The sequence below is a fragment of the Labrus bergylta genome, unplaced genomic scaffold, assembly GCF_963930695.1.
Source record: "Labrus bergylta unplaced genomic scaffold, fLabBer1.1 SCAFFOLD_139, whole genome shotgun sequence".
Taxonomy (NCBI): domain Eukaryota; kingdom Metazoa; phylum Chordata; class Actinopteri; order Labriformes; family Labridae; genus Labrus; species Labrus bergylta.
In genome coordinates, this window is record NW_027077232.1 from 13,671 (window position 1) to 26,858 (window position 13,188).

Below are 13,188 nucleotides of genomic sequence, written 5' to 3' on the forward strand. Positions count from 1 at the left end.
TGGTTGTGGCGCGCCTGAGTCGGTGAGGCACCTGCTCTGGGAGTGCAGCGCTGCTGTAGAACAGTGGGCACTGGCCGGCTCCTTGCAATTCCCGTGCTTACCAGCAAGGGAGGTCCTTACAGCACAGCTGGTACTGTATGGAGTGAGCCAAAGTCAACAAACACCAAAGGACTTTGCAAAACAATGGCTCACTCTAGCCGCCATCAAAGACGCCACATGGACCTCCAGGAACTTGCTGGTAAGAAAGCACAAGCAGATCCCCCCCGTGGCAGTGATCCAGATGGCAGCAGCGACGGTCAGTATGGCCGTCGCTGCAGGCGGCGGGCCTAGGACACAGCCACAAAGAAGAATCGCCTCTGTGCCCATTCGGATGAAGGAGCTGGAGCCATACGGGAAAAGTTCAAAGCAGCAGCGGCCTGACTCTCCGGGAGAGGCAGGTGGGAAGGAGATGCAGGGTGAGGATCTCCTCTGAGCACCAGGACAGGATCCCGAGAGACCACATCTGTTTGGGAGAACAGGATGAGTTAATCTTGATAGGGGCTCACTGCACTCCTGCACAACAGTTGACTTTTAAAGAAAAACGTTTCTTAACAAATGCTCTCCTTTTAATTGTTTTAAATGAAGACACTGTTTTTACACCCTAAAACATTTTATGATGTATCTTACATAGTATCAATGTTTGTTTTTTAAAAAAACAGAAAAGATAGGATGTGTACCCTGTAAAACTGTAAAAAAAAAAATGAACAACAAGGAAAACACAACAACAACAAAGAAAACAAATGTGTGATGTGAAATGTGATGAAACATAAAGTGGGAAAAAGTGTCAATAAAACTTTTCAAAAGAAAAAAAATCTGTTCTTATCAGTTTAATATCTGATACGTCCCCTACCCGGGGACCATATATTAAATTGATTTTTGGACTTGGGAGATGGAACAGGGGCTTGCTCCGTCCACTCCACGCATCGACCCGGTATTGCAGTACCTCCGGGAACGGTGCACCCTCCTCTCTTCAGTGTTTAAAATAATCCTTTCTTTTCGCTGCATTTAAGAGAAATATGTGTGTGAGTCTGGCCTGGCGTTGTCACTGCGTTGACATGCTGCCGGGACGCAAGCTTTTTGAAATGAACTGGAATTTTAGTCAGGTTTGGGGTTATTTGTGTGCCAGTTCCCCCATTTGCCACTCTGTGTATGCTATTGCTGTAGTAGCACACAGACACGCAATAACATATCAACAGTCATTGTTGCAAAGTGTTTCTGGCCTAGCTGCTGCTTCGACTGTTCTTTTGTTGGCGGTAAGAAAAACACACACACACACACACTGGCGGTAGCTATCGGTTGGCTTTGATGTGGAAGTGTGGCACGACCTGTTAGAATGATGAGCCTTATTTCTCCACTTGCATGTAGAAAGACAAGCCCTATCGGGCCTTAACACAAAACTTTCTTCTGTGTTGAGGACAAGTAGAAGGGACACCCAGTGCAGAAACTCTGATTTCGGTGGTTCGCATGTTGTTGGGACCGTCAGTCAGGGCGATGGTCCTGTGAAGGACTCCTTTTGCCCTGAGCTGTACAACTCATACTTACCTGGCAGGGGAGATACCATGATCAAGAAGGTGGTTCACCCATGGCGAGGCCTGGCCATTGCACTCCGGTGGGGCTGACCTATGCGAATTCCCCAAATGTGGGAATCTCGACTGCATAATTTGTGGTAGTGGGGGACTGCGTTCGCGCTCTCCCCTGATGGATTGTCGAAAGTAATAAGGGGGAAACAGATAGGGACATGCTGCCTTCCAACCTGGCTGTAGCAACAGACAGACAGCAAGAATTTCCAAGGTGGCTTAAAAGCTATGCGCAGCCAGTGTCTTTGCTAGTGCTAGATCACAATATCACTCGTCAATCAAATTTGTTTCAGATTCAGCAGCCCTTGCTCTGATCAATGTGAAATCCCAGTCACGGCACATCTGCCTTACAGAACGGCTGTGGGCCAATAAAAGGCCCCAGTCTTCTCCTGTCTTTTGGTTCACTTAAGTCTGCTGCAGATAAATCTGGTGGTTGAGGGTTTGAACTCATTTTTCAGAGCTTGACATAACGCATGTATCTTAAAGGTGCTTCCATCAAAGAGTTTGCTCTTCCGTTTTACCGACGGTCACTTAAAAGCAACGCTCGCTTGCCGGGACCATGGGCGAGGAGGACTGTATGGGGAATGTGATGCCGGCCTTAGCCTGTCAGGGGCATCGCTTCTCGGCCTTTTGGCTAAGATCAAGTGTAGTATCTGTTCTTATCAGTTTAATATCTGATACGTCCCCTACCCGGGGACCATATATTAAATTGATTTTTGGACTTGGGAGATGGAACAGGGGCTTGCTCCGTCCACTCCACGCATCGACCCGGTATTGCAGTACCTCCGGGAACGGTGCACCCTCCTCTCTTCAGTGTTTAAAATAATCCTTTCTTTTCGCTGCATTTAAGAGAAATATGTGTGTGAGTCTGGCCTGGCTTTGTCACTGCGTTGACATGCTGCCGGGACGCAAGCTTTTTGAAATGAACTGGAATTTTAGTCAGGTTTGGGGTTATTTGTGTGCCAGTTCCCCCATTTGCCACTCTGTGTATGCTATTGCTGTAGTAGCACACAGACACGCAATAACATATCAACAGTCATTGTTGCAAAGTGTTTCTGGCCTAGCTGCTGCTTCGACTGTTCTTTTGTTGGCGGTAAGAAAAACACACACACACACACACTGGCGGTAGCTATCGGTTGGCTTTGATGTGGAAGTGTGGCACGACCTGTTAGAATGATGAGCCTTATTTCTCCACTTGCATGTAGAAAGACAAGCCCTATCGGGCCTTAACACAAAACTTTCTTCTGTGTTGAGGACAAGTAGAAGGGACACCCAGTGCAGAAACTCTGATTTCGGTGGTTCGCATGTTGTTGGGACCGTCAGTCAGGGCGATGGTCCTGTGAAGGACTCCTTTTGCCCTGAGCTGTACAACTCATACTTACCTGGCAGGGGAGATACCATGATCAAGAAGGTGGTTCACCCATGGCGAGGCCTGGCCATTGCACTCCGGTGGGGCTGACCTATGCGAATTCCCCAAATGTGGGAATCTCGACTGCATAATTTGTGGTAGTGGGGGACTGCGTTCGCGCTCTCCCCTGATGGATTGTCGAAAGTAATAAGGGGGAAACAGATAGGGACATGCTGCCTTCCAACCTGGCTGTAGCAACAGACAGACAGCAATAATTTCCAAGGTGGCTTAAAAGCTATGCGCAGCCAGTGTCTTTGCTAGTGCTAGATCACAATATCACTCGTCAATCAAATTTGTTTCAGATTCAGCAGCCCTTGCTCTGATCAATGTGAAATCCCAGTCACGGCACATCTGCCTTACAGAACGGCTGTGGGCCAATAAAAGGCCCCAATCTTCTCCTGTCTTTTGGTTCACTTAAGTCTGCTGCAGATAAATCTGGTGGTTGAGGGTTTGAACTCATTTTTCAGAGCTTGACATAACGCATGTATCTTAAAGGTGCTTCCATCAAAGAGTTTGCTCTTCCGTTTTACCGACGGTCACTTAAAAGCAACGCTCGCTTGCCGGGACCATGGGCGAGGAGGACTGTATGGGGAATGTGATGCCGGCCTTAGCCTGTCAGGGGCATCGCTTCTCGGCCTTTTGGCTAAGATCAAGTGTAGTATCTGTTCTTACCAGTTTAATATCTGATACGTCCCCTACCCGGGGACCATATATTAAATTGATTTTTGGACTTGGGAGATGGAACAGGGGCTTGCTCCGTCCACTCCACGCATCGACCCGGTATTGCAGTACCTCCGGGAACGGTGCACCCTCCTCTCTTCAGTGTTTAAAATAATCCTTTCTTTTCGCTGCATTTAAGAGAAATATGTGTGTGAGTCTGGCCTGGCTTTGTCACTGCGTTGACATGCTGCCGGGACGCAAGCTTTTTGAAATGAACTGGAATTTTAGTCAGGTTTGGGGTTATTTGTGTGCCAGTTCCCCCATTTGCCACTCTGTGTATGCTATTGCTGTAGTAGCACACAGACACGCAATAACATATCAACAGTCATTGTTGCAAAGTGTTTCTGGCCTAGCTGCTGCTTCGACTGTTCTTTTGTTGGCGGTAAGAAAAACACACACACACACACACACTGGCGGTAGCTATCGGTTGGCTTTGATGTGGAAGTGTGGCACGACCTGTTAGAATGATGAGCCTTATTTCTCCACTTGCATGTAGAAAGACAAGCCCTATCGGGCCTCAACACAAAACTTTCTTCTGTGTTGAGGACAAGTAGAAGGGACACCCAGTGCAGAAACTCTGATTTCGGTGGTTCGCATGTTGTTGGGACCGTCAGTCAGGGCGATGGTCCTGTGAAGGACTCCTTTTGCCCTGAGCTGTACAACTCATACTTACCTGGCAGGGGAGATACCATGATCAAGAAGGTGGTTCACCCATGGCGAGGCCTGGCCATTGCACTCCGGTGGGGCTGACCTATGCGAATTCCCCAAATGTGGGAATCTCGACTGCATAATTTGTGGTAGTGGGGGACTGCGTTCGCGCTCTCCCCTGATGGATTGTCGAAAGTAATAAGGGGGAAACAGATAGGGACATGCTGCCTTCCAACCTGGCTGTAGCAACAGACAGACAGCAAGAATTTCCAAGGTGGCTTAAAAGCTATGCGCAGCCAGTGTCTTTGCTAGTGCTAGATCACAATATCACTCGTCAATCAAATTTGTTTCAGATTCAGCAGCCCTTGCTCTGATCAATGTGAAATCCCAGTCACGGCACATCTGCCTTACAGAACGGCTGTGGGCCAATAAAAGGCCCCAATCTTCTCCTGTCTTTTGGTTCACTTAAGTCTGCTGCAGATAAATCTGGTGGTTGAGGGTTTGAACTCATTTTTCAGAGCTTGACATAACGCATGTATCTTAAAGGTGCTTCCATCAAAGAGTTTGCTCTTCCGTTTTACCGACGGTCACTTAAAAGCAACGCTCGCTTGCCGGGACCATGGGCGAGGAGGACTGTATGGGGAATGTGATGCCGGCCTTAGCCTGTCAGGGGCATCGCTTCTCGGCCTTTTGGCTAAGATCAAGTGTAGTATCTGTTCTTATCAGTTTAATATCTGATACGTCCCCTACCCGGGGACCATATATTAAATTGATTTTTGGACTTGGGAGATGGAACAGGGGCTTGCTCCGTCCACTCCACGCATCGACCCGGTATTGCAGTACCTCCGGGAACGGTGCACCCTCCTCTCTTCAGTGTTTAAAATAATCATTTCTTTTCACTGCATTTAAGAGAAATATGTGTGTGAGTCTGGCCTGGCTTTGTCACTGCGTTGACATGCTGCCGGGACGCAAGCTTTTTGAAATGAACTGGAATTTTAGTCAGGTTTGGGGTTATTTGTGTGCCAGTTCCCCCATTTGCCACTCTGTGTATGCTATTGCTGTAGTAGCACACAGACACGCAATAACATATCAACAGTCATTGTTGCAAAGTGTTTCTGGCCTAGCTGCTGCTTCGACTGTTCTTTTGTTGGCGGTAAGAAAAACACACACACACACACACTGGCGGTAGCTATCGGTTGGCTTTGATGTGGAAGTGTGGCACGACCTGTTAGAATGATGAGCCTTATTTCTCCACTTGCATGTAGAAAGACAAGCCCTATCGGGCCTTAACACAAAACTTTCTTCTGTGTTGAGGACAAGTAGAAGGGACACCCAGTGCAGAAACTCTGATTTCGGTGGTTCGCATGTTGTTGGGACCGTCAGTCAGGGCGATGGTCCTGTGAAGGACTCCTTTTGCCCTGAGCTGTACAACTCATACTTACCTGGCAGGGGAGATACCATGATCAAGAAGGTGGTTCACCCATGGCGAGGCCTGGCCATTGCACTCCGGTGGGGCTGACCTATGCGAATTCCCCAAATGTGGGAATCTCGACTGCATAATTTGTGGTAGTGGGGGACTGCGTTCGCGCTCTCCCCTGATGGATTGTCGAAAGTAATAAGGGGGAAACAGATAGGGACATGCTGCCTTCCAACCTGGCTGTAGCAACAGACAGACAGCAATAATTTCCAAGGTGGCTTAAAAGCTATGCGCAGCCAGTGTCTTTGCTAGTGCTAGATCACAATATCACTCGTCAATCAAATTTGTTTCAGATTCAGCAGCCCTTGCTCTGATCAATGTGAAATCCCAGTCACGGCACATCTGCCTTACAGAACGGCTGTGGGCCAATAAAAGGCCCCAGTCTTCTCCTGTCTTTTGGTTCACTTAAGTCTGCTGCAGATAAATCTGGTGGTTGAGGGTTTGAACTCATTTTTCAGAGCTTGACATAACGCATGTATCTTAAAGGTGCTTCCATCAAAGAGTTTGCTCTTCCGTTTTACCGACGGTCACTTAAAAGCAACGCTCGCTTGCCGGGACCATGGGCGAGGAGGACTGTATGGGGAATGTGATGCCGGCCTTAGCCTGTCAGGGGCATCGCTTCTCGGCCTTTTGGCTAAGATCAAGTGTAGTATCTGTTCTTATCAGTTTAATATCTGATACGTCCCCTACCCGGGGACCATATATTAAATTGATTTTTGGACTTGGGAGATGGAACAGGGGCTTGCTCCGTCCACTCCACGCATCGACCCGGTATTGCAGTACCTCCGGGAACGGTGCACCCTCCTCTCTTCAGTGTTTAAAATAATCCTTTCTTTTCACTGCATTTAAGAGAAATATGTGTGTGAGTCTGGCCTGGCGTTGTCACTGCGTTGACATGCTGCCGGGACGCAAGCTTTTTGAAATGAACTGGAATTTTAGTCAGGTTTGGGGTTATTTGTGTGCCAGTTCCCCCATTTGCCACTCTGTGTATGCTATTGCTGTAGTAGCACACAGACACGCAATAACATATCAACAGTCATTGTTGCAAAGTGTTTCTGGCCTAGCTGCTGCTTCGACTGTTCTTTTGTTGGCGGTAAGAAAAACACACACACACACACACACTGGCGGTAGCTATCGGTTGGCTTTGATGTGGAAGTGTGGCACGACCTGTTAGAATGATGAGCCTTATTTCTCCACTTGCATGTAGAAAGACAAGCCCTATCGGGCCTCAACACAAAACTTTCTTCTGTGTTGAGGACAAGTAGAAGGGACACCCAGTGCAGAAACTCTGATTTCGGTGGTTCGCATGTTGTTGGGACCGTCAGTCAGGGCGATGGTCCTGTGAAGGACTCCTTTTGCCCTGAGCTGTACAACTCATACTTACCTGGCAGGGGAGATACCATGATCAAGAAGGTGGTTCACCCATGGCGAGGCTTGGCCATTGCACTCCGGTGGGGCTGACCTATGCGAATTCCCCAAATGTGGGAATCTCGACTGCATAATTTGTGGTAGTGGGGGACTGCGTTCGCGCTCTCCCCTGATGGATTGTCGAAAGTAATAAGGGGGAAACAGATAGGGACATGCTGCCTTCCAACCTGGCTGTAGCAACAGACAGACAGCAAGAATTTCCAAGGTGGCTTAAAAGCTATGCGCAGCCAGTGTCTTTGCTAGTGCTAGATCACAATATCACTCGTCAATCAAATTTGTTTCAGATTCAGCAGCCCTTGCTCTGATCAATGTGAAATCCCAGTCACGGCACATCTGCCTTACAGAACGGCTGTGGGCCAATAAAAGGCCCCAATCTTCTCCTGTCTTTTGGTTCACTTAAGTCTGCTGCAGATAAATCTGGTGGTTGAGGGTTTGAACTCATTTTTCAGAGCTTGACATAACGCATGTATCTTAAAGGTGCTTCCATCAAAGAGTTTGCTCTTCCGTTTTACCGACGGTCACTTAAAAGCAACGCTCGCTTGCCGGGACCATGGGCGAGGAGGACTGTATGGGGAATGTGATGCCGGCCTTAGCCTGTCAGGGGCATCGCTTCTCGGCCTTTTGGCTAAGATCAAGTGTAGTATCTGTTCTTACCAGTTTAATATCTGATACGTCCCCTACCCGGGGACCATATATTAAATTGATTTTTGGACTTGGGAGATGGAACAGGGGCTTGCTCCGTCCACTCCACGCATCGACCCGGTATTGCAGTACCTCCGGGAACGGTGCACCCTCCTCTCTTCAGTGTTTAAAATAATCCTTTCTTTTCGCTGCATTTAAGAGAAATATGTGTGTGAGTCTGGCCTGGCGTTGTCACTGCGTTGACATGCTGCCGGGACGCAAGCTTTTTGAAATGAACTGGAATTTTAGTCAGGTTTGGGGTTATTTGTGTGCCAGTTCCCCCATTTGCCACTCTGTGTATGCTATTGCTGTAGTAGCACACAGACACGCAATAACATATCAACAGTCATTGTTGCAAAGTGTTTCTGGCCTAGCTGCTGCTTCGACTGTTCTTTTGTTGGCGGTAAGAAAAACACACACACACACACACACTGGCGGTAGCTATCGGTTGGCTTTGATGTGGAAGTGTGGCACGACCTGTTAGAATGATGAGCCTTATTTCTCCACTTGCATGTAGAAAGACAAGCCCTATCGGGCCTCAACACAAAACTTTCTTCTGTGTTGAGGACAAGTAGAAGGGACACCCAGTGCAGAAACTCTGATTTCGGTGGTTCGCATGTTGTTGGGACCGTCAGTCAGGGCGATGGTCCTGTGAAGGACTCCTTTTGCCCTGAGCTGTACAACTCATACTTACCTGGCAGGGGAGATACCATGATCAAGAAGGTGGTTCACCCATGGCGAGGCCTGGCCATTGCACTCCGGTGGGGCTGACCTATGCGAATTCCCCAAATGTGGGAATCTCGACTGCATAATTTGTGGTAGTGGGGGACTGCGTTCGCGCTCTCCCCTGATGGATTGTCGAAAGTAATAAGGGGGAAACAGATAGGGACATGCTGCCTTCCAACCTGGCTGTAGCAACAGACAGACAGCAAGAATTTCCAAGGTGGCTTAAAAGCTATGCGCAGCCAGTGTCTTTGCTAGTGCTAGATCACAATATCACTCGTCAATCAAATTTGTTTCAGATTCAGCAGCCCTTGCTCTGATCAATGTGAAATCCCAGTCACGGCACATCTGCCTTACAGAACGGCTGTGGGCCAATAAAAGGCCCCAATCTTCTCCTGTCTTTTGGTTCACTTAAGTCTGCTGCAGATAAATCTGGTGGTTGAGGGTTTGAACTCATTTTTCAGAGCTTGACATAACGCATGTATCTTAAAGGTGCTTCCATCAAAGAGTTTGCTCTTCCGTTTTACCGACGGTCACTTAAAAGCAACGCTCGCTTGCCGGGACCATGGGCGAGGAGGACTGTATGGGGAATGTGATGCCGGCCTTAGCCTGTCAGGGGCATCGCTTCTCGGCCTTTTGGCTAAGATCAAGTGTAGTATCTGTTCTTATCAGTTTAATATCTGATACGTCCCCTACCCGGGGACCATATATTAAATTGATTTTTGGACTTGGGAGATGGAACAGGGGCTTGCTCCGTCCACTCCACGCATCGACCCGGTATTGCAGTACCTCCGGGAACGGTGCACCCTCCTCTCTTCAGTGTTTAAAATAATCATTTCTTTTCACTGCATTTAAGAGAAATATGTGTGTGAGTCTGGCCTGGCTTTGTCACTGCGTTGACATGCTGCCGGGACGCAAGCTTTTTGAAATGAACTGGAATTTTAGTCAGGTTTGGGGTTATTTGTGTGCCAGTTCCCCCATTTGCCACTCTGTGTATGCTATTGCTGTAGTAGCACACAGACACGCAATAACATATCAACAGTCATTGTTGCAAAGTGTTTCTGGCCTAGCTGCTGCTTCGACTGTTCTTTTGTTGGCGGTAAGAAAAACACACACACACACACACTGGCGGTAGCTATCGGTTGGCTTTGATGTGGAAGTGTGGCACGACCTGTTAGAATGATGAGCCTTATTTCTCCACTTGCATGTAGAAAGACAAGCCCTATCGGGCCTTAACACAAAACTTTCTTCTGTGTTGAGGACAAGTAGAAGGGACACCCAGTGCAGAAACTCTGATTTCGGTGGTTCGCATGTTGTTGGGACCGTCAGTCAGGGCGATGGTCCTGTGAAGGACTCCTTTTGCCCTGAGCTGTACAACTCATACTTACCTGGCAGGGGAGATACCATGATCAAGAAGGTGGTTCACCCATGGCGAGGCCTGGCCATTGCACTCCGGTGGGGCTGACCTATGCGAATTCCCCAAATGTGGGAATCTCGACTGCATAATTTGTGGTAGTGGGGGACTGCGTTCGCGCTCTCCCCTGATGGATTGTCGAAAGTAATAAGGGGGAAACAGATAGGGACATGCTGCCTTCCAACCTGGCTGTAGCAACAGACAGACAGCAATAATTTCCAAGGTGGCTTAAAAGCTATGCGCAGCCAGTGTCTTTGCTAGTGCTAGATCACAATATCACTCGTCAATCAAATTTGTTTCAGATTCAGCAGCCCTTGCTCTGATCAATGTGAAATCCCAGTCACGGCACATCTGCCTTACAGAACGGCTGTGGGCCAATAAAAGGCCCCAGTCTTCTCCTGTCTTTTGGTTCACTTAAGTCTGCTGCAGATAAATCTGGTGGTTGAGGGTTTGAACTCATTTTTCAGAGCTTGACATAACGCATGTATCTTAAAGGTGCTTCCATCAAAGAGTTTGCTCTTCCGTTTTACCGACGGTCACTTAAAAGCAACGCTCGCTTGCCGGGACCATGGGCGAGGAGGACTGTATGGGGAATGTGATGCCGGCCTTAGCCTGTCAGGGGCATCGCTTCTCGGCCTTTTGGCTAAGATCAAGTGTAGTATCTGTTCTTATCAGTTTAATATCTGATACGTCCCCTACCCGGGGACCATATATTAAATTGATTTTTGGACTTGGGAGATGGAACAGGGGCTTGCTCCGTCCACTCCACGCATCGACCCGGTATTGCAGTACCTCCGGGAACGGTGCACCCTCCTCTCTTCAGTGTTTAAAATAATCCTTTCTTTTCGCTGCATATAAGAGAAATATGTGTGTGAGTCTGGCCTGGCGTTGTCACTGCGTTGACATGCTGCCGGGACGCAAGCTTTTTGAAATGAACTGGAATTTTAGTCAGGTTTGGGGTTATTTGTGTGCCAGTTCCCCCATTTGCCACTCTGTGTATGCTATTGCTGTAGTAGCACACAGACACGCAATAACATATCAACAGTCATTGTTGCAAAGTGTTTCTGGCCTAGCTGCTGCTTCGACTGTTCTTTTGTTGGCGGTAAGAAAAACACACACACACACACACACACTGGCGGTAGCTATCGGTTGGCTTTGATGTGGAAGTGTGGCACGACCTGTTAGAATGATGAGCCTTATTTCTCCACTTGCATGTAGAAAGACAAGCCCTATCGGGCCTCAACACAAAACTTTCTTCTGTGTTGAGGACAAGTAGAAGGGACACCCAGTGCAGAAACTCTGATTTCGGTGGTTCGCATGTTGTTGGGACCGTCAGTCAGGGCGATGGTCCTGTGAAGGACTCCTTTTGCCCTGAGCTGTACAACTCATACTTACCTGGCAGGGGAGATACCATGATCAAGAAGGTGGTTCACCCATGGCGAGGCCTGGCCATTGCACTCCGGTGGGGCTGACCTATGCGAATTCCCCAAATGTGGGAATCTCGACTGCATAATTTGTGGTAGTGGGGGACTGCGTTCGCGCTCTCCCCTGATGGATTGTCGAAAGTAATAAGGGGGAAACAGATAGGGACATGCTGCCTTCCAACCTGGCTGTAGCAACAGACAGACAGCAAGAATTTCCAAGGTGGCTTAAAAGCTATGCGCAGCCAGTGTCTTTGCTAGTGCTAGATCACAATATCACTCGTCAATCAAATTTGTTTCAGATTCAGCAGCCCTTGCTCTGATCAATGTGAAATCCCAGTCACGGCACATCTGCCTTACAGAACGGCTGTGGGCCAATAAAAGGCCCCAATCTTCTCCTGTCTTTTGGTTCACTTAAGTCTGCTGCAGATAAATCTGGTGGTTGAGGGTTTGAACTCATTTTTCAGAGCTTGACATAACGCATGTATCTTAAAGGTGCTTCCATCAAAGAGTTTGCTCTTCCGTTTTACCGACGGTCACTTAAAAGCAACGCTCGCTTGCCGGGACCATGGGCGAGGAGGACTGTATGGGGAATGTGATGCCGGCCTTAGCCTGTCAGGGGCATCGCTTCTCGGCCTTTTGGCTAAGATCAAGTGTAGTATCTGTTCTTATCAGTTTAATATCTGATACGTCCCCTACCCGGGGACCATATATTAAATTGATTTTTGGACTTGGGAGATGGAACAGGGGCTTGCTCCGTCCACTCCACGCATCGACCCGGTATTGCAGTACCTCCGGGAACGGTGCACCCTCCTCTCTTCAGTGTTTAAAATAATCCTTTCTTTTCGCTGCATTTAAGAGAAATATGTGTGTGAGTCTGGCCTGGCTTTGTCACTGCGTTGACATGCTGCCGGGACGCAAGCTTTTTGAAATGAACTGGAATTTTAGTCAGGTTTGGGGTTATTTGTGTGCCAGTTCCCCCATTTGCCACTCTGTGTATGCTATTGCTGTAGTAGCACACAGACACGCAATAACATATCAACAGTCATTGTTGCAAAGTGTTTCTGGCCTAGCTGCTGCTTCGACTGTTCTTTTGTTGGCGGTAAGAAAAACACACACACACACACACACTGGCGGTAGCTATCGGTTGGCTTTGATGTGGAAGTGTGGCACGACCTGTTAGAATGATGAGCCTTATTTCTCCACTTGCATGTAGAAAGACAAGCCCTATCGGGCCTCAACACAAAACTTTCTTCTGTGTTGAGGACAAGTAGAAGGGACACCCAGTGCAGAAACTCTGATTTCGGTGGTTCGCATGTTGTTGGGACCGTCAGTCAGGGCGATGGTCCTGTGAAGGACTCCTTTTGCCCTGAGCTGTACAACTCATACTTACCTGGCAGGGGAGATACCATGATCAAGAAGGTGGTTCACCCATGGCGAGGCCTGGCCATTGCACTCCGGTGGGGCTGACCTATGCGAATTCCCCAAATGTGGGAATCTCGACTGCATAATTTGTGGTAGTGGGGGACTGCGTTCGCGCTCTCCCCTGATGGATTGTCGAAAGTAATAAGGGGGAAACAGATAGGGACATGCTGCCTTCCAACCTGGCTGTAGCAACAGACAGACAGCAAGAATTTCCAAGGTGGCTTAAA

General features: G+C 48.3%; 17 non-coding genes and 1 pseudogene across 17 annotated transcripts; all 18 read left to right on the forward strand.

The window, feature by feature from the left end:
• Nucleotides 1–828: 828 nt before the first annotated feature.
• On the forward strand, nt 829–1,004 carry LOC136178419 (U2 spliceosomal RNA; annotated as a pseudogene).
• Nucleotides 1,005–1,573: 569 nt separating this feature from the next.
• On the forward strand, nt 1,574–1,737 carry LOC114917261 (U1 spliceosomal RNA). The gene has a single exon (XR_003805991.1). It is a non-coding gene; the product is annotated as a U1 spliceosomal RNA (small nuclear RNA).
• Nucleotides 1,738–2,230: 493 nt separating this feature from the next.
• LOC114917273 (U2 spliceosomal RNA) lies at nt 2,231–2,421 on the forward strand. Its single transcript, XR_003806005.1, has one exon. It is a non-coding gene; the product is annotated as a U2 spliceosomal RNA (small nuclear RNA).
• Nucleotides 2,422–2,990: 569 nt separating this feature from the next.
• On the forward strand, nt 2,991–3,154 carry LOC114917272 (U1 spliceosomal RNA). The gene has a single exon (XR_003806004.1). It is a non-coding gene; the product is annotated as a U1 spliceosomal RNA (small nuclear RNA).
• Nucleotides 3,155–3,647: 493 nt separating this feature from the next.
• Nucleotides 3,648–3,838, forward strand: LOC114917274 (U2 spliceosomal RNA). The gene has a single exon (XR_003806006.2). It is a non-coding gene; the product is annotated as a U2 spliceosomal RNA (small nuclear RNA).
• Nucleotides 3,839–4,409: 571 nt separating this feature from the next.
• On the forward strand, nt 4,410–4,573 carry LOC114917284 (U1 spliceosomal RNA). The gene has a single exon (XR_003806016.1). It is a non-coding gene; the product is annotated as a U1 spliceosomal RNA (small nuclear RNA).
• A 493-nt stretch (nt 4,574–5,066) lies between these two features.
• Nucleotides 5,067–5,257, forward strand: LOC114917275 (U2 spliceosomal RNA). The gene has a single exon (XR_003806007.1). It is a non-coding gene; the product is annotated as a U2 spliceosomal RNA (small nuclear RNA).
• A 569-nt stretch (nt 5,258–5,826) lies between these two features.
• Nucleotides 5,827–5,990, forward strand: LOC114917289 (U1 spliceosomal RNA). Its single transcript, XR_003806021.1, has one exon. It is a non-coding gene; the product is annotated as a U1 spliceosomal RNA (small nuclear RNA).
• Nucleotides 5,991–6,483: 493 nt separating this feature from the next.
• Nucleotides 6,484–6,674, forward strand: LOC114917277 (U2 spliceosomal RNA). Its single transcript, XR_003806008.1, has one exon. It is a non-coding gene; the product is annotated as a U2 spliceosomal RNA (small nuclear RNA).
• Nucleotides 6,675–7,245: 571 nt separating this feature from the next.
• Nucleotides 7,246–7,409, forward strand: LOC114917290 (U1 spliceosomal RNA). Its single transcript, XR_003806022.2, has one exon. It is a non-coding gene; the product is annotated as a U1 spliceosomal RNA (small nuclear RNA).
• A 493-nt stretch (nt 7,410–7,902) lies between these two features.
• LOC114917278 (U2 spliceosomal RNA) lies at nt 7,903–8,093 on the forward strand. Its single transcript, XR_003806009.2, has one exon. It is a non-coding gene; the product is annotated as a U2 spliceosomal RNA (small nuclear RNA).
• A 571-nt stretch (nt 8,094–8,664) lies between these two features.
• On the forward strand, nt 8,665–8,828 carry LOC114917262 (U1 spliceosomal RNA). Its single transcript, XR_003805992.1, has one exon. It is a non-coding gene; the product is annotated as a U1 spliceosomal RNA (small nuclear RNA).
• A 493-nt stretch (nt 8,829–9,321) lies between these two features.
• On the forward strand, nt 9,322–9,512 carry LOC114917279 (U2 spliceosomal RNA). The gene has a single exon (XR_003806010.1). It is a non-coding gene; the product is annotated as a U2 spliceosomal RNA (small nuclear RNA).
• A 569-nt stretch (nt 9,513–10,081) lies between these two features.
• On the forward strand, nt 10,082–10,245 carry LOC114917263 (U1 spliceosomal RNA). The gene has a single exon (XR_003805993.1). It is a non-coding gene; the product is annotated as a U1 spliceosomal RNA (small nuclear RNA).
• A 493-nt stretch (nt 10,246–10,738) lies between these two features.
• Nucleotides 10,739–10,929, forward strand: LOC114917280 (U2 spliceosomal RNA). Its single transcript, XR_003806011.1, has one exon. It is a non-coding gene; the product is annotated as a U2 spliceosomal RNA (small nuclear RNA).
• A 573-nt stretch (nt 10,930–11,502) lies between these two features.
• LOC114917267 (U1 spliceosomal RNA) lies at nt 11,503–11,666 on the forward strand. Its single transcript, XR_003805998.2, has one exon. It is a non-coding gene; the product is annotated as a U1 spliceosomal RNA (small nuclear RNA).
• Nucleotides 11,667–12,159: 493 nt separating this feature from the next.
• Nucleotides 12,160–12,350, forward strand: LOC114917281 (U2 spliceosomal RNA). The gene has a single exon (XR_003806012.1). It is a non-coding gene; the product is annotated as a U2 spliceosomal RNA (small nuclear RNA).
• Nucleotides 12,351–12,921: 571 nt separating this feature from the next.
• Nucleotides 12,922–13,085, forward strand: LOC114917270 (U1 spliceosomal RNA). Its single transcript, XR_003806001.2, has one exon. It is a non-coding gene; the product is annotated as a U1 spliceosomal RNA (small nuclear RNA).
• The last annotated feature ends 103 nt before the right edge of the window (nt 13,086–13,188 follow it).